Below are 22,027 nucleotides of genomic sequence, written 5' to 3'. Positions count from 1 at the left end.
TGCCGTCTGTGCCTTGTGCCCACCAGAAGGCACTCCTTGGTGAGGTCCTTGCATGTTTCCCCTTGGAGAAAGGTGAAACCTCCAGCCCTGACAGTCTGTGCCTGGAGGCCCAAATGCTGCTTGAATCCCTCAGCTTTTATGGGCATTCCAAGCTTCCCCGTGGCACAGTCTCACCTGAGGAAACACTGGAGAAACAGCCCCCAAAATACTCAGGCACCCACCAGTTGTGTTCTTCATCCCAGGGAGAACTCAGATACACATAGCAAAGGGCTGTAAATCACCCGTCAAAGATTTTACTGTTAAATATTTTAGGTTGGGGAAGGGCAAAGAATATATTTGAGTCTAAACAAATTACAGATAAGTGCCTGATAGATATGTTTTAGGGTGGATATTTTATAAGAATAAAAGTTTTTATGAATTTTTCCTTGGTTTCTGAGTTGACAGCCTTCATGAAAATATGTAAACTACTTTAATGAAAACCTCAGGCATTGTTTTCTTGTTATTTTTCTTATTTGAAGCTGCCTTTATCAGGAATAAAATAGCAGATATCAAAAGCTCTGTATTCTGCTCTTCTCTTCGGAAGGCTAAAACTATTTTAATAAAGCATACTTACGTGATATTAATTGCTCTTCTTAATCAGTAATTAAAATATGAACAATATTATTAATCTTCTATTTTCTGCTTTTCAGGTGGTCAACATATAATCTCAACAACTATGGCTGAGAAGCGCAATTAAGGTACCGTAATTTCCCTTTTAATATGGGCCTGCTTTTGGTGAAAGTGATTTCAAAAGACTCTCTCCAATAATCCCCTTAATAACCTGCATTCCTTGAGGCTGAGTTCACCTCTGGATGGGTGGTTTTTTTCATTTACCACTTTGTTCACTGCACTTCCTGAACACGACATAATTTTTTCCTTAGATTCCTTATCTTTTAGTTTTCTGTTTTTAAATTCAGTAGCAATGTTGTAAGATGTCTGTATAGACTTATATGCTGGGAGTAACGCTTACATGATATAGTTGCGACTGAAGGTCATGTCTTTGAAATATTAACTCAGAAAATGTTGTGGGGAAATGATAGAAAATCCGTCCATCGGAGGCTTTTGGAATGATGGCTGCTGCACGCTCCACGGCACTAAGAATTTAATTGTTGATTTGAATCACAAGATGGCAATCAGCTCAGCAACTCTGCTGTACCACAGGGAAAAGATGGTTGGTTTTGTTGGAAATGCACATATCATGACCAGAGTTATCTCTGTTCAAGTCACGTTTTCACTTGTAAATTTCTAGCTGGGACTTCAAACAAAGAGTAGCAAGATAGGAGAAGGTGGAAATATGTCAGGATCTTTTTCCTTGGTAAGTTGCACTGAACTCAAATGGCAATGTAAACGTCAATGAAAAAAAAAATTTCTTTCCTATGAAAAATACAGATAAAGTACAAACAAGGAAGCACACCAGTGCTATAAGATTAAAAACTTAGTGAACAATATTATTGTTCTAAAATGACATGAACTAATTCTTGCCAAAGCAATTATCATGGCAGTATGTCCATTCCACTTCTAAATGCTCCACTATTGGTTTAATATTGCTATTGAAGTAGTAAGCTGTAAAATCATCCTGGAATACTAAATGACCCGCCTCCTTTCTGTTGGGAGCTTTTGTTTTTGAGTCTGTGTGATTTATTTGAGGATGAGTAAAGGATAGGAATGCTCTCGTTTTTGTTAGCTACCTCCTTTCTAGAAACTGAAGACATTACTTTTCTGATCTTACCTCTGGTCACCAGAAGTCTCCTAGCAAAAACTCTTAATGTTTATTTCAGTACAGGGATAATGCACTCTGACTGGCGAATACTAACATATATTCAAAAAGAGCAAAAAAGAAATCCTGAAAAGTACATGCAAATTAGGTTATTTCAACACTGTGTAATGTCTTAGAACAGGTTTTGAACAAAACTTAATCAGGAACATCATCGTAACTGAAAAGCGGGATAAAATGCAAAATTCTGATCACAAGGTGATTTTGTCAGACTAACGTAATGCTTCTTTTCGCTGAGATAGTGAACATCTCAGACTACAGCAATATAGTAGGCTTAAGCTATCTAGATTTATAGGAAGCATTCATTCAGTACAGTTCCCAAAGGAAATTATTATTTAAAGTGGAGATGGTACAGATTAATACAGGAATTATAAGAAGCTGGCTTTGGCAGATAAGGACCTGGGAAAAGAGGTGACTGTGACAGGAGGTGCTGAGAGGTGAGTTACCAGGTTGCAGGCAAGTTATTGGAAGTATGCCTAAGGGAGAGGTCTTGTGGCCAGTCCCGTGTAATAATTCCTTTAGTAACCTTGGCATGAGGTCTTTGATACAGTTTTTTAAACTTCTGTAATGCTGTGCAGGACAGAAGAATTTTGTTGACTTTGTGGATTAGTATAACAAAGACAGGATAAAATTTAATAATAATAAGCACACTGCCATTCTGTTAGGTACTAATAGCAGGGGGAGGTTGCTGTAAACAAGAGTTTCAGCAGATGGAAGTCCAGCTTTTTAAAAAAAAAATGTGTTTGGTTGTAGCACATAGCTGAAGCTTTCGTAATCTACATAATTTTCATGAACACCTACTTACCAAAGAGTTGCAATTTACTCTAAATAGTTTAGAGCCTAGATATTCAAATTCTGTAAATTCTGATAAAATATAAACTTAGGTTTTGCCTATCAAGTTCTGAACCTTATTCTATAAAGTTCGAAGCAGCTGCAGGTGTGAACCCTAACCTTGTATTAGGAGTAGGAAGTTGCCAGACTACCAAGAAGTAGGTTACTGTAGCAGCTGAGGAACTGATCTTCATATAACCAGCCCATCTGCCTCCTCCACTCCAAAAATCCCCAAACAAACCAAAAACCTGGAAACAAGCCGGTGCAGATCTCAGGCACTAAGTGAGCAGTCATGTTACTTTGAGGTAAGAAACCTCATCTAGGATAGGTGGAGCTGTAGCAGAAGCTCAGCCACAGATATGAAGCTGGAGGCAGAGCAATAACCGTAATGAAGCAAGGGGAGGCCCAGGAGGTAGCTGGTGGATAAAACTGTAGAGTTTTGGCTATGGGAGGGAGGAGCGCAGCAAGACACTTACCACAGGTCAGATCAACCTGGTACAAAGGCAAACTAATGCAATCAGTGCTCATTCCACTGCACAGAAGAATTACAGTCAGAGCCAACACATGGTGAGTGGGGTCCAGCTTACTAAAGTGTGCGTCAAAATATATTGAGCATCTGCCTCACGTGTCACTGGCAGACATGTGCTGACTAGGAGGAGAGCTCAGTGTCCTCAAGGTCAGCTTCCTTGGAGGAACTCAGGAACACTGAAAGGTTCACTGACATGCTACCTTCAGGGTCATCTCTCATCAGTCCTTCTGCTAGTTGAAGAATCTGGAAACTACTGAGAAAGAGGGGGCATTTTAGCACAATCCCACCTCCGGAGTAGCAGCCCCAGAATCATGCCAAAATTGACATCATGATAGTAAACAGGAGCAAAAGAACCCAAAAATGGGCCCTCCCCAGTGATTAAATATGGGTATGCTATACTCTGTGGCTAACCCTCTGAGGATTAGTGATTAAAGCCAAGAGGATGAGAAAGCAGTACTTCATTACTATACACTTGAGAATCTGCACTTCCATCAGATAAAAGGAATGCTCTACAGATCAACAAAAAATTGGTTAAAAGATATGAAACAGAAGGTAGGACTAACTGATCAGTTTTCTCAGTGAGAGGATGACAGCAGTGGGGTCTCAAAAGAATCTGTGCTTAAACCTGTGATACTCAACTGATAAATGAAGTGGAAAAGATGACAGAGTGTGCTGATGATGCTTTTATTCAGAGCACTGAAGATGAATGCTGACTGTGGAAAAACTGCCGGAGGATTGTGCTAAACAAAGTGCCCAGGCAAGGCAGTGGCAGGTGAAATTCGCTGGAGGTGGATGCAAAGTGAAGGACAGAAATCCCATGCATGGGGTGATGAATGCACCATTGCCACTCACTGACCAAAATGTTGGGCATAGCTGGAGCTGTAAAGTATAAAAGATGCTTCTCTGAGAATGTTAACTTTAGTTTTGTAAGTGTTAACTTTAGTGTCAGTACTGGTTATAAAACCAAGTAGTATAATGGGAAAGGTACCAGAAGTATCCTGAAAAATGTCACATTGCTACTGTGTAAACCTATGTTTCTCTTGCATCTTGAGTAGTGTAAGGTTCTGTTTCTCCATCTCAAAAAGGTATAGCAGGAGCTAGGGAAGTTTGGAGGATGGAAAGCATGAGACAGATTTCTTCCAAGGAATGAATAAATAGTGTAGCATTCCTTGGCATGGGAAAGAGACGGAGGTCTGAACAACTCCCCGGGGGCTGCCGAGAGTGAGCAGGACCTGCTGGTCATTCTCATTTCCAGGGTCAGAGGCAGGGAGTGAAATTAGAGGGTGGTGAGTGCGCAGCACATACAAGGGAGGGTCTCCCTGGCGGGTGGGGGAGTCTGAGTTATGGCAGGAGGTGAGTGCTAGCCTTTCACATAGGTGCAGACAGCAACGGGACAGAGTTATGGAAGTAAAGCGTGAACTGCCTGGGGGGCAGGTGGGCATCTTGGGAAATTCTCCCATGGGATGGATAGCTCTTCTCTTCCGTAGGGGCTGCTGCTGTCAGGGAGGGACTCCTGGGCTTGATGGACCCTCCTGTGAAGGGCTGTTCATAGGTTGTTATGGAGCTTAAAATGGGAGGACCAAGGAGCCACTGTTGATGGAGCTACTAAGAAAACCCAAACTGCTGAAAGGGATTTCAGGCTGTGCCTGGCAAGTAGGAACAGGGAAGTATTTGCCCAGTTGTACAAGGCTCACTTAAACTATTGTATGTGTTTTGGTTACTTGCCATCAGAAGATGTATTTAAACTTGCAGAGTTGTAGAGAAGGACGAGCAATTGCATGGTGTGCCTCCACACCTCCCTGTTACGGGACCGATTGGGATTTACTTGCTTTTGTAGCAAAATAAAGAGGTTTACTTTTTAAAAATATGTTGAGGTTCAAATATGAGTGAGGGAATAGAACATAATAATACAGATAGAAAATCAAGTGGCCTTAAGCGTGTGTTGAGTGTGTTTAGACTGGAAATTAGAAAAAAGTCATGTTAACCAGAGAGATGAGCGAAATTCTAGGAGGGCTTTCCAAACACAGCTGGGACGCAAACCCACTGTTTTTTCAAGATGAAATTTCTGGGAGGGATGAGATTACCCAGTGGAAGCGCACTGGCAGTTCTTCAGTAACAGCTTGCAATACCGTGAGCTGAGCACCAAATTTGTGGGTGTCTCCAAGCTTTGAAGGAAACAGACTTGAACTGTCTGTCAGTTGTATTTACTGTTGTACAGTAATACTGTATTTGATTATTCCTCTGCCTTGGGACTTCACAAGTCACCTCAGGAGTCCAGGAGGACCTTTTTGCCTTGATGCTTACTTGATTTTTGGGTTGTTTCCCTTCCTCCAGTGTAGTCGGACTAGTCTTGTAGGGTCTTACGGATGTTTTCATGTAACGTATTCAGCCACCTCAGAGTGTTACAACGTCAGTCATACCCTCCCCTTACCTCGTCCACTTTTCCTGTCATATACTTCAATTTTTGAGACTTTCAAGCTTATCTCCTAAAGATGATAATTTGATCAAGGTGTGTGTTTTAGAAGAACGTTACTTTATGGCATGCAGTAAATGGAGAGGGCAGACTTTGACATCCTGCAGGACATGTTGCTCTTAACATTTATTATGACTGCTTGCAGTTAGTGGGGATCAGTGACCCAGGTGGTCCTTTCCAAGCCTATGTTCTGGTGCACACATTAGCTGGATTCAAAGCCTACGCGCTTAGCGTTTATCTGAAAGTAGTTGAAGAGCTGTCTTCCCTCAGGGGATAAATCTCTTGCATCTGCACTTCCACTCCTGCCAATGCAGGAAGCATGCAACTGGCTTTGGAGCGCCCAGGCGTATGTGAGATGGCGATGCAGAAGCTGAACTGTAATGCCAGCAGTAAATCTGGTGCTACCTTAATAAGGACAACAGAAACAGTAATTCATACAGTTCTGTGCATAATTCATCAGCTATGTATAGATTACAGTGGCTCTTCAGAGCTACTGTTGAAACACAGAAATTAAAAGCATGTGGAGTGTAAGATCTGCTTGGAACATACCTGCACTTGCTGTCATCTCCTATGGCAAACCATAATAATAGTAAAGATACAGTATACTAATAGTAAAGTTATAGTAAAGATATTTAGCATTGAGCAACAATCTTCAGGCTTGTACTTGTAGAAACCCATGCTGCCATATTTTTACTGATACAGTTAGCAGTGGAAGCTAGAGATAAATTACTGTTGCTTATCCACAGTCTGCTGATACCTTCATGTTGCTCTGTGGACATCCCTAGAGGGATGAATCCTTCTAATAGAAGGGTGCATCGTGACACTTGGATGCAGCACGATGAACTTCTGTTCATGAAACAATAATGTTAAATAAGTTAAGGTCTAAAATATTTGGAGTCATATGCAGCATAGGTGCTAGAAAGCTCAAAGTACATTCTGCCATTTTAAAGCATCTTAATTATATAAATAATCTTGTGGAGATCTCTTACTGTAGTAAAAGAGTTAGATGAAAGAATAAAAAAGGCAGATTAAAAGAAGGTTATGAATATGAGACCCCTAGTCATCTGAACTAACACATTTTCATAGACTTGTTTTTTATAACAGATTTAGAGCAGTAGAAAGTATTTCCCTATCCTGAGATCTGTCATTTCAAATACAGTGTTAACATTTTTGTCAGGACTGAAAAAGCCATGAGGACTTGAAACTAAATTTTTTTTTTTTTTTTCAACGAAAGGAAGCTGTAATAGTATGAGTTGATTCTGGGGATTTTAAAAACAAACAGAAAACTGTACACATATAATAAGATGAAAAATTGTGTCACTGTTAGCTTATATATAATAGGACCCTAAAGGACAGATGTTCTGGGAGAACAGATATCCATTAGAACATGATTGAAGGGGAAGATTTTGAAATGTAGCCAGAATCTACAGATGGAAACTTTAAATAAATAAATAAATATCAACTTATAAGTAGCCCATATAAATAATGCAAGGAATGCATAATATGTTCTCGATTGTTCAAACCAGCAAACAAACATGCTTCTGCATTCTGAACAATTTGCAACTGATGGAGCAGCTTTGCAATGAGGTTAGCTGAAAGGGAATCAGAGCCAGCCAGCCTCCTGGGCATTTGCAAAAGTAATGTCAGGACTCCAGTAAAGAGCAAAGTTTCATTTCCAGAATTCATTTTTTTGAACAGTGCTTTCTTCCTCTCTGGTACTGGAACAATAATTAATTTGGGGATGCTCCATCCTAGATGAATCCTTTAGCCTATTTTGAAGATAAATAAAGGAAAAAGGAGAGCGAGGGGATGTAGAAGGACATTGTATGTATGAGTGTATGAAGCGATAAAAGATGGGTAAAAAGCGTCATCCCAGAAACAGCTTCAGCTACAGAATAGCACTAACTTTAGGCTTTTTTTACAGAATAATCCTGAAGATATGTATTTTCTGTTCTGTTATCAGTGTAATGCCCAGGTTGCTGGGCATGTACAGCACTAGCCTGGCGGTCCACTATTTTCAGCCAAGGACATTGTTTCTTAACAAAGGAAGTTTCATTTGCAGAGTAACGTGAACAATGACTGAGTCTCCTTTTGAGAGCAGCCCCTACAATGTACCGCTGAGTCACAGGTAACATCATCGGCAGCAGAGAACAGGGCAAGTGCTTTGCTAAGGAAAGTCACACATCAAAACCATTTTAAGAAACCAACAGCAAAACTCAGGAGAATATTAATGTCAAAGCAACAACCGATACAGTTTTCCCTTAGAAAGAAAACACACACTAGCAGCTAGAGCTGATTTAATTGTGCTGACTGTGAAACAGAAAACTGTGAACTCATTAGCAGAAGCTTAGCGTGTCAAAATTGCCTGCTGGTCTGCTATATGAAGAGAAAGAATTTAGCATTGGACAGCAAGGACCAGAAGCCTTGTGTGAGGACAGACAAAATTGTGTTTTTCCCAGCAAATACAACTATTCTTTTGAACATGAATGCAACTTCCCAGTCTTTGTGTAGCATTTTCCCACAAAAAAAAGAGATGATTTTCAAATGGTTTTCATCCTGAAATTATAAAATATTCCAGTAGCAGAATAATGGTCTATCTCTAATCATGTTACCTTCAGAGCTGTCCATCTCTTAATTTTAGACCAGGGGCATGCCTGTTGGCACCATTAGCTATAAATCTAGTCCTGTAGCCCCTTCCATGTGAAATCCTCAAAGCATTCCTGCACTAGCAACATTTTCCATTAGTAAAACCCGACATCCCCAAACTTCATCAGCTTAACCCCTTACCCAGGAGCACCTTGTGGGTTCAGTAACAAATGTAATCTGCTTTCCTGGTGTGGATTGTATTCCTGAACCCTAGTTCTTGTCTTTCAACTGCGATGCTCTGAAGCAGTAGCCCTACAGCAGCCCAGGTGGCCTTTGCCGGCCCAGTGACCATGGGGCATATCCTACCTCACTTTGAGTACTTGCTTGTAGCCTGACCAAGTTCTTAAAATGTAGCCAGGTGATGCTAACCTTAATGATGCTTCCAACTCTAATTCCAATTTAGCTTGGTTACTTGTTTCACCTCTCCTCCTATTATGTAGTCAGGTAGGCTACTTTCATAGGAGATTCCTTCCCTGATTATAATCTTTCCCTTTTTTATAAACAGTATATCCATAGGAAGGCATGAAAGTAATTTGCATATTAGCATTATGGTATTTCTGTACTTTTTTCCATTCCCTTAATGCCTTGCTTGCTTTTTTGCATCACAGCTGTGCAGTTATATATTACCAAGAAAATATCTATGTACGTTCATTTTCAGCTCTCACATATTATTCCAGAGGTAAAGTACTGAAATTAGAGAAACTGATTTAGAAATCCATGTTATTAAAGAAATGTTTTCTGATAAACATTCTGATAGGGTTTTGATGCAAGAGTGAAGTTGCTGGCGAAAGCACGTCATAAACCAAATAATTCACATTAAGTAACAGAGAAGGGAACAGACTTTGCATTTCCATATGCTAAAAAACAGTGTGAAATGAGGAAATTATTTTAAACAACATGCAGCTTTTTTGTGAAACCCCGTATCTAGTAAATTTGTCTGGCTTTTTAAAAAAAAAAGGTTTCCATATTACTGTGAAAAAAATTACCATGCATAATTGAACTAACTTGATTTAAAAAAATGCTGTGCCTTTTTGTTTTCTAGCTTCTGGCAATTTGGCTGGTCTGGGAATCAATTTTGCCACCATGTCCTGTGCTACTAGGTGCTCTCAAGAACATTCATGCTCTCTTTTGTGAGGAATGCTTTAGCAAAGTACAGAATAGGAGTACCAGGTAGCTGTCTAGGTTTGGTTTTGTTTTGTTTTTAACACAATGCCTACCACCACAAGATTTCAGTATTCTTTATGGCAAACCTTGCTATACTTGAGCTTCCTTATGTGAGTGGAGCAAGGTGTCAAGACCTCCCTTTGTGCTGCCCATCTGTTACATTAGTAGCCAGGCTGATATGTTCAAGAAAGCTTAAGGGCAAGACTGTCCTTTGTTACAACAATAATGGTTTTATTCTTCAGAAGCTAAGAATATTTTTATTAATTTTGCAGCAGTAGCTGCATTGCTACTGTTTCTTCACTCAAAGCAGTGGTTCTTGCACATTAAAGAAGTTGTGTTCCTGCAGTGCTGTCATCTTACTGTTGATGGATGCACTTCCATCTGTCTCTCCAACTAACCATGGAGCTTGACTTCTCCAGCCACATATTTACCTTATTTTCACAGTGATCTTCTACGTTTTCTCTACTAAAACAATGCCATAAGGAACAAAACGTTGGCTACATTGTTGATCAAGTAGCATCTCAGTGGGAGCCAGCCAGCCAGCAGCACCAGCAGTTAAAGTTTGTTAGACATCTCTTCTTAAACAGTTTATATTCTCATACATGATATTATGAGTTTGCTGATAGGCTACATATTTATGCATTTCACACTCATTCATGTATACCAATAGTTATGCTACAAACACATGCTTTCACGCATAAAGAGGATTATTATTTGGAGCTAATCCAGTTTACAGATATTCTCAGTTAAGCAGCAGCAGGTCTAATTTGAATAGTCAAACTGGAAGCCTCATGCTTTCATTAGTCTTTCATCAGTATTGTTCAGGTTCTGTTCAGAATCAAGGCTCCTCCAATAACCTGTATCTTTCTTCTTACTTGTGCTATATAGTTTTACAGACAGGTAGGCCCAACCTCCATTTTATGGTTGCCTTTTCCATAATGTCACTTAATTATAAAACATCCCTTGGGAAAGTAGTTACTGGGGTTGCCAAGAAGAGAAGTGAGATAGAGAAATATTAAGAAAAGTATGTTTTTAAGGGCATTTAAAATTGGTGGAAAATAGGTGCCAGTAAGAGAAATTCCTACATGGAAGTTAGAGTCTGCCTTAGTGGGTTTTGCAGTTTTGACTTCCCCAAGAAGAACTGGCAGCCAAATCTGGGCTTGCTGCCTGAGACACTGGCTGCCTGAATAAATGGGCACTCGTCCTTTGAGTATGGTGCTATTACATTACTGAGTTTATTCTCTGTATATATTTCTGTCTGCACTTCAACAAAATTAATTCTTTTGAATGTTTTTATTTAATTTAGTCCGAGGTCCTGACTTTTCTTGCTTGCAGTCTTCTATGATTATTTCCGCGGATAGTGAGAAAGTCCTCCCTAACTTAGAGTAAAATATTTCCACGGTAAGAATAAATAACACAAATACTGACCTTTCAGTCCCAAGCAGAGTGTCTGCTTAAGAACTTCACAGCTTCTTGCCTCAGTGCAGATTGACATTTGCAAGGTTGATAAGTTGGTTATTTGGATGTAAATCAACATGGAAGGAAAAACAGTCTCAATAGTTATGATAGCAGAACCCACTTTTTCTCTCTTTAATATAATAGAATGGATAATATATCACATAAATTCACCATCAATGTGTAATTTAAATGATGGCTGCTGTTATGTAGCAGTGTGGAGGTGTGGAAAGGGAGAGACAGTTAAAATATTGAAAAATCTGCTACATTTAATAAAGGGAAAAAAGTGCTTATCGGGCTGTTTGCCAGCTATGCCTTAAAGCATCTTTGCAACCAATTATCTGTGTTGATCGTCAGTATTTTAGGGATTAGAAGCAGGCCTTTGAATATGAGTCATTGTGAATTCTAATCAAGATGTGCTAGCATCTGATACAGAAAATTCAGAAAAACAAAGCGTTTTTTTTTTCTTTCTTAACACTGCCCTTTGAAGACCCTGCATCTTTTCATATGCTTTTCTGATAGCCAGAAAGGTCAGCAGTTTGCTCTTGCCAGCCATAGCACAAGCAAACTGCCTGCACTCCTTGTTCTGAGTTTAGCCTAAGCTTCTTTCAAGTCTTCCACAAATCTTTAGAAATTTATTCTTGGCATAACCAGGATCACTGGTGCACACCTATCATGGCTTCAATTTAATGGTAGTTTTAACCTAGGAGCAGGGTGGCTGGGGATCCAGAAAACTTTGCAAAGAGCTTTTGCACACGGGCGCAGCAGAAACCCTAGAGGAAAGTGACAGTCTTGTATGACATTGAGATGAGGAGAAGAACATGAGATCCCCACCTTCCTGACACTGCTGATTCCCTGAGATTTGAACAGATCTGTCATTTCTATTGACACACTCAATAGTGCTGGCATAGGCTTTGCTACTGAAAACATCAACGCGTAAGAGCGATGCTTAAAATTTCACAGTCACTGAAAGAGCCTTCAGCACCAAGACTTAGAGCATCATTAGAAGAATGACAAGTCTGGCTTTGATTCAGCACACAAGGTTGATGTGTTACGGCAATGTGGCCCTCCTGAACGACCTTGTACTGTATTATTCTCCATCTTGCCATTAGTAGATCTTCTTTTTGGAGATACGGGCAAGTTGTTAGGCCCACTATTGCTGTTCTGGGCAGATAAAACTGTTTATTTAGAGGCTTCCCAGCTTATTCTATGCTTCTGACACTCAAGGACCAGTGACTAATTCAGAGTGAGTGTTTCATTAAATGTGACTTTATAAAACCATAGTGACTGTGTAAGACCCACTGCTTCTGAATTCTTTATGGTCACTGAAAACCCTGCTTTTGCAACCACAGTTTGCCTTCATTGATCTGTTCAACAAACTTTTAATCCTTGCATGGATAGGGCTCAGAAAACACATTCCTGGTATTCTGTTGTTACGTGTTTTTAAACACATACAGACTGGTCTGTACTGGAAGTTGTTCCAACTCAAGCCGAAGCTGAGACAGAGCATACCATTTTTCTTGCATCCCAGAAGACTTTGAACATGGTTATTTCCAAAATTGTATATATTGAAAGACAGGAGTGCTAGCCTTTCGTCTTTCTTGGCAATGCAGAGTGTTGCTTGAACAAGGCAGCAGATTTGACATTATGATTGATAGCCCTCTCCCCATGCTCCGCTCGTGGGTTGTATGTGTGAGAACATTGCCCTTGGAGACTTTGCTGCCTGTCCATCTACAGGAGTTATCAGTAATGGCCTGGCCTGCAACACAAACCTTTCACGGATGAAGCCTTCAAACTCAGCTCCCTCTTCAAACTCTTTTGGAGCATCATCTTGTACTGCTTTCATGTTATTTGCTGCAGCATGATAGTGTGTGTTCTGGGCTTTGTCCCTTCACAAAGCGAGTGATGCCAGGGTCTGGCAAGGCTGCCTTGCATGTCTTTCCATAAGGACAGGTATTGAAGAGATCATACCCTGAATTTACTCCAAAGGTAGCCCTGAACTTTTATCAGGACTGATCCATTACTTACTAGCCCTTGTCTTGAAACTACTATTAATCACAGAAAAGAAGCAGTGTAGTACTTAGTACATTTGCTAGATACACATTAGCCCCTCCTGGGACATTTCCACACTTTATTCAATCTGTCTTCTGTCCCCACCACAACCCTGGAACTTTTTATTAAATTTCTAGAAATAGAGCCTTACAGAGTACATGTATATTCATCTGCTTTAAAATTGTTGGCAAGCCTCTGTCCTAAATATCAAGGCAAAACCAACACCATCTCCTTCAGTGTCTGAGACCTGCAAGTCAGCAGAGTGAAACAGCCCACTGCCTTTTATTAGATGTTATGTACTTGACAGCCAAGTCAAATGCCAAGTTTGGGAGAGCAGTAATTCAATTCCTGATTGAGTAATACACTGAGTGTGTCATTCCTGTCCTCCAGAGAAACGTGTGACCTCTCCAGTGAGGTCCATCTTAAAATAAGAGGTACCTCCTTGGAGGTCACTAGTTTTTCAGGGTAATGTTGGCAGTATCTGAACCCCCTCTCCACCACTCTGTTTCATTGTCCAGAGTCTTCAGCAATATGGCTTAGGAGCTGGGGAATAAATGAGAGTCCATATGTATGCTATGCCCAGAAAGACAGTAGAGATACAGTTGCTGCGAAGGCATCTCATCAAGAAAGTAAAGAGAAAACTGATTTTAAAACAGTCATCACTACATTTGTGGGAAAACTAGCCCTGAAGCAAGCTAATGTACTTAATTACTTCACTGTGGTTTTAAGAGTTGCTGCCCTAAACTCTTTTCCTCCACCTTGAGTTAGGTCATCTTTAGTATATGCAGTAATTAATTGCCTTAAAGCATGAAGAGACTCCCTTCCTAGCCCACCCTGATGTATGGGGACAGTGCATGCCTGCCTTCTCCTGATGCTAGCCTTTTTGAACTTGGGTTAAAAGCTTCATCCGTCTAGTGTGCAGCAATTCAGTGAAACCTCCTTCGTTCTCTGTGCAGAAAACAGTGCTACAGAGAGAGTATCTTATTCTCCTGCATGGAGGACGGACCAACATGCAGCCTTTAAAGGCAAGCAGAGCTCAGACAATTGCACTGAGATTACGGGAAAATAACCATGAAGACTTGCTTCAGCCACTAATCTTTGGGGGGCTTAAATAAAATATATCTTAATTGTGTTTTTACTATGCAAACTACTCCAAAGCCCCTGAAGTTGCTGCTTCCTTATTTTGTATGTACAAGTCATTTTTACTGTACCAATATATTGCTTTGCAGGCAGAAACTAGTCTACCTGGGACTACATTGCCTTTATATTTTAAACTCAGCACAGCCTTTAATGATCAGGTTGTGGCATCAGGCTTCCTAATTAGAACACTTTCAAAGGTGCATCTTTATTGTGGTCCAAACAGCCCTCCGAGGTGAATCAGAGGGTACAGCAATCATAGAGCTGCAAATGTGAGAGACATTACGTTCAGGAATTTGCTTGTTCTCCTGGTGATCATTTCTATGTATGCTTTTTTTTTTTTTTACTTTAAGTAAAATTTGAAAATGACGATTTTTTAACATCAGCGTATTTTTGCTGAAATGTACAATTCATGTTATAATGGGTGATACTCTCTTTAAAATATTAGGTTATTTCTAGTGGGAAAGTTTAAAATTGAATTTCACTATCATGTAGATTAAGAGTTTGGGGTCCAAACATGTGCCAAGAGTTAGCCGATTTATGTCATCAAGTTAAAATTTCCACTCTCCTTTTTGGTAGTTTGGTAGTTACTCTCAGGATCAATGCAAGATTTCTAAAAGAGAACTAAAGTCTACTGACAGTGAGTCTGTGCAGTGAGGAAAAAAAGATTATCTTCTGCCTTTGAATAAGTAAATAAACAAACAAAGCTAAATGGCAAAAGGTAACAATGAAACTGTTTTAAGGATCAACTAACAGATTGACCAAGAGAGAAAAGACATAAGGTACTGAAGTAAGATTAGTTAAAATTTCCATATATGTAAATGTATAAGTAAAATGAAACTATAATTCAGCTTCCATCCATATGGAAGTTCCTCAAAATCTTTCACTTTGCATGTTTATAGTGTAGTAGAAGGGGAGGTTTGCTGAAAGCCTTGCAGCAAAGGGCATCCCCGTCAGCCTCAAGCCACGTGCCTGAGAGACCTGGTTGAGCAGAAGCAAGGCTATAAATGTCTGCAGCTGAGAGCTGCTCAGAAGGAGGGAGTTCATTCTGCTCTGCCCTTGGCCTCCCAGTCTTGTGAGTGTTGGCTGGACTGCTCTGCTCTAGCTGCAAGGAGGCAGAGGTTGCTAAATATTCAGGAGAAAAATGAGGAATAGATATTAAGGATGAGTGACTTACTTGGAAATTCATTTGTGAAAGACATGAGATAGAAAGGTGTGTACTGACCAAATGGTGAGAGGTAGGGCCTTGCAATGAGAGAAGTCAGGTCCTGCTCTGTAACGATTGTCAATCAGAATGTTTCCTTGCTTTACAGTAGATTGCAGCTATGTTATGAGGTTACAGACCCATCAGATATCAAGTACTAGTCATATAAAATTAATCTAAAAGACCTTGGGGTTTCTAAGGATCGTATAACGTCCACTGAATATAAACCCATGGAGTAACTCCACTCTACATGCTCAGCTTCAGAGGTCAAAAACTGCTCAAGCTATGAAAGCAATCAACCTAGTTGTCCATGAACAGTGTATTCATGGTTTCAGAGCATCTTCTAAGCCGCCTGCACCTAATCATTGTAAGAATATTTTCACAGTCTAAATTGTGATTGTCAATGAGAAATATTGACATAAAAGAACATAAGCCACCTGCTTAAAATGTGTAACTGCTTGCTGTTGTAAGCAGCTTGTTAAAACTGCATTGCATGTCTTCCTCTAGGATTGGAACCAGGACCTAGCTAGGCGATGAGTTTTAAAGAGAGATGAGTTATCGCAAAAAAAATTATGCAAGAAGAAAAATCTCCAATCTCTCATCTTCATTCTTTTCGTGAAGAATCACATAATAGCAACCATTCCAACACAAAGACAAATTGAATATGCATGTCCTTAATTTAACATCTCATTCAACATGTCCCTCTGTTCTTTCTCTTTCAGATTTCTCAGGAGCTTTTGAAATTTTAAAAGGTGAACTAGACCAAAACAAAACATGAACAGAAAACACTTTAAAAAATACAAAATACACCATTGCTGTTGAGGGTGACAAAGAGCAATTGGAAAATTATATTTTCTATGCTTCTGCTAGCCCTATTGGAAGGCTCTGCTGTGATATATAGCGCTGGTTTTAGGATAAACTATAATTTTATCTGAACAGATATAATTGATCTGCACCAATTGTAGTTTTTTTCTTGCACACTTGAGATAAAGGAAGGCAGGATCACTACTCAGTTAAACAGGATAAAACCTCATAGGCATAAAAGTGGTCTCGCTCATCAGCCTCTCTGGGATATAGATTGCTGGTTCCCAACATTTTTGGAGGCAGCAAAGCTGCTGTCATCATCTTAACCCTTCTACTGGCTTCTTGCCTCTTTGTCATCTTCCTGATTGTCCCTTACTTCCCTGCCATCAGCTTCAGCAGGACCTCTGAGAAGACCTAAGTAAGGCTAGATACTTTAGGTGATGACTGTTGAAAGGGGGAGACATTGAAAAAGAAAGTAAATTAGCTCTCTTAGAATAGAGTTTAAAATAAATTAATTTACTGTTGTATACTTACATTTTCTCAGTTTCACATATATCAAGAGATACTGTATTTATTGAGTAGAACCAACATGGCAGAATTGAGTTAATTGTAATTCCAGTATGAGTGCAATTTATATTTCTTGCTCCCTTTTTCATGTGCAGGTGTAAATTTTGGTCAGTGTCATTGTTTTATTTAGAAAACTGCAACAGCAGGGTTGGGCTTTCTTGCCCATAGCCAGGTTGTTTCAAGTGAATGTCCTGCTTCTTTGGGAAGGTCTGAAAGCCAGCTGCGTGGTGAGGCTGTATCTCCAGTGCCTGGGAAGTTCAGTAGGAGCTGCTTGCTCTTGCAGAGGCAGGGGAAACAGCAACTGAGCTCTGTGTGCCCATTTAAAAAATGAAGCAAAACCAGAATATAACCAGGGGCTAAAATCAAGGTATGTGTAAATAATCTCAGCTTGAACAAAACAAGAAGGTTGTTCTGTTTAGTTATTTTGATAGAAATGTTGCAAATTTCATCTGAAGTGGTATTGCAGTTTTATAGCACGCTGTGCGCAGGCTAGGGTTTCCTGGTAATTCTGCTAGGTAAGGCCATCGTGGTTGGCTTGTGTCTCTTTTGCAGGCTCTGTTGTGTTCAGGTTGCCAGTCTGTTTTGTTTTGCTATTCCCAATGACCTTCCTTTGTAAAGAATTCTTCTTTATAACACACTTCAGTGAATGTGATGGTTGTTATTAGATCTTTGTTGTTCTTGCAGTCTTTGCTCACAGGTTGTATTTTACAAATCTCTTAATATTCCTGTTGTTCTTGAATATTCTCCCCTCTTCCTACATATGTAAGTGTAGTGTCCAAAACTGGACAGATTGTCTCACTGGGAAACACCAGTCCAGAACAGAGCCAGAATTTCTTCCTGTTCCTTAAAGACAATATTCCAGCCAGGTTTCAGGATTACATTGCAGCGTTTAGTTGTGATCCTCTGCAGTCTCCCTAGTCTTTCTGTTCAGTGCTGAGCAAGTCCATCCCCATACTGTACCTGCACATTTGACTACTTCTTACATGCAGTACATTGTACTTGTCCTTCTTCACTTGCCATCTGGTGCACAGGGTCTCCCGCATTGTTTCTGGATCAGGAAAATATCTAACATATTATGACAAAATAAGAACAGAAATCTGAATGGAACCGAGTTAAATTTTTATAGTTCTAAATTGTGAAATGTCTTCATTTGGGTGCCAGGTTTGTTCTCTTTCTTTCTGTTGATTTATGACAACATTTTCTCTTAATTATCCTCTGTTTTCTAGTTGAAGAAAAATAGAATGAGTGCTCACTCACTCAACAAAAAAAAATCCTCTTGAGGAGAATTTATTTAAATACACCTCAGCACTGTTAAAGTTCCTAAGAACCACTTCACGGTACAGGCAGCTTCTTAAAGACATTGGGCCAGTCCAAGTGCCAGTTTGGAGAGAGATGGGAAATTCCATTTCTGTCTGAAATGAGGGTAGAATCAGCCGGGGTGAGTCCAGAGTCAGGCAGTGATCAATTTTTACCTTGCTTTTCTTCTGAGGTTAATAGGAGGAAGTCTTCAAAGAACGAAGTTGGGCTGATTACAACAGTGCCTGTGCACTACAGTTGTAGCACTTGTGATGAGCAGGTGCTTTTTTAAAGCAATGTTTGCTAATTACAGAAATGGTCTTGGTGAAAAAAAAGAAAAGGAAGAGAAAATATAGATGTTGTTCAGTAAAAATCCTACCCCTTAAAGCAAATAAAAAGTGACGAACAGCTGAGGATTATGTTGGAAGAGAAAGGAGGGGAAAAGGATGGTGAAAAAAAAGCTCAATATGAATCAAAAGTGCAATTGTGATGGGGAAAAAAATAAAGGCAAACATAGTGCTGATGTATGTATATATGTATGGAGCATGACCTGCAACAAAGACAAAAGTAATTGTTCTGCTTTATGCAGAGGCAGTAGCAGCCTAGCTGGGGTCTGCGTCCTGATCTGGGCAGTGCATTTCAGGAAAGCTGTGGGCCAGCTGGAGGGAGTCGGAAGAGAACAGTAAAATCAACCAGAGGTCTAGAAAATACACCCTGCAGTGATGAACTGGTATTGTTCAGTATGAAAATGAAAGAAGGGAAATTTGAAAACAGTCTTCCACCACATGAAAGGCTACTTCAAAGAGGAAGATAGTCTATTCTTTTTATCCATAATTGATAGCATAAAATTAATGGGTGTAAATTGCAATAAGGAAGGTTCTTATTAGACGTTTGGAGAGAGAGGGGGCATTAACAGTTCAAGTAGTGAGTAAGTTGCCTGAGACTAATGTAGAATATCCCAAATGGTGGATATACTAAAGTTAAATGTCTCTCCAAAGACTTAAACCGAACAAATATGTGAGGATTTTGCTTTCAACTGTAAATCATAGTGTATGAAGACAGAAGTTCATTTTGCTCCAATTAAAATTTTAGGACAATAGCGCTGATGGTGGGGAGGGAGTGAAGCCTTCCGCTGTTCCCATTAAGTTAACTTGTATTTTCCAGTTTTTTATTTCTATTTTTAATGAGCTTGATGGCTATGCTTACTAGGAGCTTTTCAATGTACTTGCTAATGAGAGAAAGAAAATAGATTTGGGATTGTTTTTAGAAATCTTTGGATTAAATGTTTCTATTTTCAAGTGACTTACCTCCTTCTCTGTACACTAATAGTAGATTCACAAAAGCCTTGCTAATTTGCCAGTGGCCTAGTAGCCAAATTGTTTTCTGCTGCTGTGCAGTTTTATTGCTATAGTTTGTGGTTTGTTTTTTTTTTATTATTTACAAAATTTTCCTGCGTAACCAGATGTGGAAGAAATTTGAGGTGAAAGATCACCAAATGGAGCAAATAGCTCTGAGTTGTGCCAGCTGGTACTTCTGCTCTGTAAGAGGAGCTCTGTAGCAGGGACTCCTCCCGGATGAATAAGCCTGGGAGGGGGTGGGGAGAAGGAAGGCACTTGTGGCTTGGGCATCAAACTGTCTTTCTGCAGCTCTTTAAGCAAATGACTTCGAGTAGAAAGTATGTTGCCAACAGCAATAACAACTGCCAAAAATACTGACCTGTGCAGAAGAAGATACAGATCAGGAGGGGTTTTATTCTTTTGGTCGCTGAGCACCAGGGTGGCCTGAACAGCGCTAACTTTGGGGAGGAAGAAGTACGGCTACACATGCTGCAGCGGGAGGGCTCATGCGCTGTAGCATGTGCCTGTTGGCTTTCTAGCTGGCACCACAGAGGTCCTCACTTAATTTTTTCAATGATTTTGTTTGCCTATTTTCTGTTCTTCAGAGTTATCATCCTGATCTTGCATATTTTTAAATAATTATTTTTAGTAACAGGTAGAAATCATAAATCAGCATATACTCTCTCTTGCTAGCAGAAACTTTCCCTTCTCTTCTTGCCAAATAGTGCATTCACAAGATAATGTATATAGTATGAGTGTCTGGAAGGGGCAAGGCAGATGAAGCAAAGCCTGTGAGCTCACAGTGCCGTCAGCTGCAAGCAACAAGCCATAACTGCATCTAGGTTTGTGGTTTTGCACAAAATTGTGTCTTTGTTTGAGACGTATCCTTTTATGTTTACTTCTTTGGTCAAAATGAAAACCTCTGTTGCATGAATGCTGGAATGAATTTCAGCACAGCGTTTGGATTACTCCCAAAGGAGCAAACCGTAAGCAAATCGTTTCTTTAAAGAATCCAGCTTCTCTTCGTTTGTATTCAATTACAGAGACAGAAAAGTTACAGTTATCTCCACTGCTTGTCTGGCTGCTTTCCTTAATCTGCTTGTAGAGGGCGCTTTAATTCTACCTAGGTGGTTGGTTTGTTTTGTTGAAGCGTGCCTGCCTGGGGTAGGGAGTTACTGGCTCACACCTGAGCAGAAGATTTTTGTATGGAAGCATGTAATTGAGATTATACACCAGCAGATTATACACATTCTTTGTTGTGCCTCTAATACGACCCCTCCTCTTCCAGCTTGCAGCAATGGTGCATCTTCACTGTGGGGAAGGGCAGGGTGCTATTCCAGCACCTCTTCATGATCTCCAGATTTAGATGTGCTCTTTCGTCTCAGGAACAGTGCTGCACTTGTTCTAAGAATGCAACCTGTATGTGGTTTAGATTACATCTGAAACATGCTATGTCTGTAATGAGAGAGTCTGATAGGGATTCATTAGTCAGGACTACACTGGCCTTCCTGCTCAAACAGGGGATTCAACCTCTCATCCATTTCTTATTCTTTGTGGCTGGGAGGTAGGAATTTCTCAAGCTGTTTGAAAGATGGACTTCGATTTAATCTTCTTGAAGAGCACTTACGTGCAACTGAGCAATCAGTATTAAGGCTGCATAGTAGAAGAGGAGCAACCTCCTGCCAAATGGATGTACAATCCAGCTAGCGTGAAGAGTGCAATGTAACCTATTTTAGCTTAAAAGAATAAAAATACTGCTTCTGAAAGATCCTGAACTAGCAGTCCTCAAAAAACATAGAGCATGATCCTTAATCATATGCACCATCATTCTGCAGGTGGATGCAGCTTTAGGCAGCTTTACTGACTGATGAAGGTATAACAATATTTATGATCTGCCTGGGGCCATTTTCCTCCAAAGCTACTACTCCAAGGCCTTGCCACACATCTGTTTCTTCTTCTTGCTCCTTTTTGAGCTCACTTTTTGAATCATAATATATTCTTACTGTTCTTTCCAGTTTGCACCTATCTCTTATTTTCACTTTGGACTTCTCCTCACTTTCTTGCTCTGCCGTACCATTTCCTCCTACAGAAAGGAGAAGTCCACAGGTAGAGTGCCATCACCAAAAGTGGATTTCTCCCAGGAGAAAAGAGGTTCCTCCAGGCTTCATCAATACTACATGCTACTGTCCCCACCTTACTGTGACATACAGTTATCCAGATAATTGATGACAGCAAAATTATTTAGTTGCATTCTGTTAAAAGAGCATGAATAACATTTTTCCCAATTTTTATTTCCTGTAGGCTATTGCTCTGTGACACTGCAGCAAACTCTGCTGGAGTATGAAGAAAGCTCAGAAGTTCATGTAAGTGTGTATCTTCACAAATGTGAATTGCAAAAGCAGCCGTTAGCTCTCTAGCTGTTTTAAATATGAGGGAATTGATACAACAGCAAACACGGATGGAAAAGGGATGAGAAGATTGCAGGGGCAGGAAAAAGATAAAAATTCACAAACAAGGTTGAAAAAATGCAGCAGGTAAGAGTAAATTGTCTGTGTCTGAATTCTTGGGAGCAGTGACAATTTATAACGGCAGTGAATCACATAGGAGTCTAGAAAGAACGATAACGCATTGCTGGCTTGCTGTTCTTGGTTCCTCTGGTTTTTTGGAGGGGAGTTGCATTCAGCAAGTATCAGGGCACAGAAAGGACTGGTGGCTCACT

The 22,027-nt window shown here is 40.0% G+C and overlaps 1 protein-coding gene across 4 annotated transcripts in view; it reads left to right on the top strand.

The window, feature by feature from the left end:
* PCDH15 (protocadherin related 15) overlaps window positions 1-22,027 on the top strand; it is an 853,821-nt gene that overhangs the window by 330,694 nt on the left and 501,100 nt on the right. For all 4 annotated transcript variants that reach the window (XM_087765707.1, XM_087765706.1, XM_087765705.1 and 1 more), the window contains exons 4-5: window positions 690-737; window positions 21,610-21,671. The gene's annotated coding sequence lies outside the window, so the exon portion shown is untranslated. The remainder of the gene's footprint in view (window positions 1-689; window positions 738-21,609; window positions 21,672-22,027) is intronic.

This window comes from Nipponia nippon, unplaced genomic scaffold, assembly GCF_047370975.1.
Source record: "Nipponia nippon isolate SJK-2023a ecotype South Korea unplaced genomic scaffold, ASM4737097v1 scaffold_3, whole genome shotgun sequence".
NCBI lineage: Eukaryota > Metazoa > Chordata > Aves > Pelecaniformes > Threskiornithidae > Nipponia > Nipponia nippon.
This window is presented reverse-complemented; position numbering and strand designations above follow the sequence as displayed.